Source organism: Otolemur garnettii, unplaced genomic scaffold, assembly GCF_000181295.1.
Source record: "Otolemur garnettii isolate 467f Iridium unplaced genomic scaffold, OtoGar3 scaffold00125, whole genome shotgun sequence".
Taxonomy (NCBI): Eukaryota; Metazoa; Chordata; class Mammalia; order Primates; family Galagidae; genus Otolemur; species Otolemur garnettii.
In genome coordinates this window covers 6,178,773-6,180,704 of record NW_003852520.1, presented here as the reverse complement: position 1 = coordinate 6,180,704, position 1,932 = coordinate 6,178,773, and positions in this window count along the sequence as shown.

Sequence of the window (1,932 nt, the reverse complement as noted above, 5' to 3'; positions counted from 1 at the left end):
CTCCAACTCCTGGGCTCAAGCGAGTCTCCTGCCTCAGCCTTCTAAGTAGTTGGGACCACAGGCACCCGCCACAACACCCAGCTATTTTTTGTTGCAGCTGTCATTGTTGTTTTGGCGGGCCTGGGCTGGATTTGAACCTGCCACCTTAGGTGTATGTGATTGGCGCCTTAGCCACTTGAGCCACAGACGCCGAGCCTCAACTTTTCTTCTGTAGCTTCCTCACTTCTCTCAGTCTTCATAGAATTGAAGAGAGGGACTTTCTCTGGCTTAAGGAAATGTGGCTGGTTTAATCTTCTATCCAGACTACTATAACTTTCTCCATATCAGCAATAAGCCTGTTTTGATTTACCATTTGTGTGCTCATTGGAGTAGCACTTTTAATTTCTTTGAAGAACTTTTCCTTTGTATGCACTGTTTGGCTAACTGTTTGGTACAAAAGGCCAAGCTTTCAGCCTGGCTTGGCTTTTGACATACCTTCTTCACTTAACTTAATCATTTTTAGCTTTTGATTTTAAGTGAGAGACTTACGGGCCTTCCTTTCACTTGATCACTTTAGAGGCCATTGTAGAGTTATTAATCAGCCTAATTTCAATATTTTTGTGTTTCAGGGAATAGGAAGGCCTGAAGAGAGGGAGAGAAGTGGGGGAATGGGTAGAGCAGTCAGAACAGCATTTACTGATAAAGTTTACCATCTTATATGGGTGTAGTTCATGGTGCCCCAAAATCGTTACAGTAGTAATATCAAAGATCGCTGATCACAGATCATTATAGTCAGTATGAAATACAAAATTTGGAAATGTGATACAAAGACAAGAAATGAGCACATGCTGTTAGAAAAATGAAGCTGATAGTTTCTTGACACAGAATTGCAACAAACCTTAAATTTTTAGAAAATGCAGTATCCCCAAAGTGCAATAAAGCAAAAATCAATAAAATGTGGAATGCCCATATATCCTGTAAGATAATTTTAGAATCATACTTCCATCACTTTTATTATGAAAAATTTTGAACATATAAGAAAGTAGAAAGAATAGTACCATGAACATCAGTATAGTCACCATCAAGATTCAACAGATGTGAACATTCTGCTATGTGTGTTTTATCTATGTATGTATGTTCTTTGATAAACCATTTGAAAGTTGTAGACATGTTGACACTTTACCTTTAAATACCTCAGCATATATCAAAGCGTAATATAGGACATTTTGTTACATAACCATAGTAGTGTAAATTCAGCTAATACAATTAATAATACCTTACCAGTCTTAACTATCTTCTAATATATAGACCAGTACTTCCTAAAATGTGGTCTGCAGACTGCCTGTTGATTCACAAGGAGATAAGGAGCTTGCACCAGAGTATGTATTAGAGAACCACATACTCCATTGAGAAAGTCTCGTAACAAAAAAAAAAAAAAAAGAAAATGAAAGCTGTATTAGTATGCTTAGTGACATAGTTCATTTACATCTATGTACTGAAGGGTAGCACTGCTTTATATTCAGTTTCCCCAACTGTCCCTAAATTGTCTTTTATGGCTGATTCACACATTGCATTTCATGGTTGTGTCTCTTCAGTCTCCCTTAATCTAGAATGGTCTCCCTACTTCTTTTTTTTTCATGACACTGACTTTTTTGTATACTGGATCCATCCCATGTTATGTATTTGTCTGATAGTAGGGTGACAACTGTCCTGGTTTGCCAGGACTCTCCCAGTTTGAGCACTAGTCCTTATCCTGGGAATCCCCTCAGTTTTGGGTAAGCTAGGATGGTATGTTTCTTTTTTTTTAGTAAGATAGGATTTATTAGACAGAAAGCAATACAGAATGAGTAAGAAGCACCAGAGCTTCTGATAAAGAGAAAGACCGGATGGTATATTTCTTTATAGTGGTGTTTAACTTCTTCTAGCTCTTGAATTTCTTTTTTTTTTTAATTT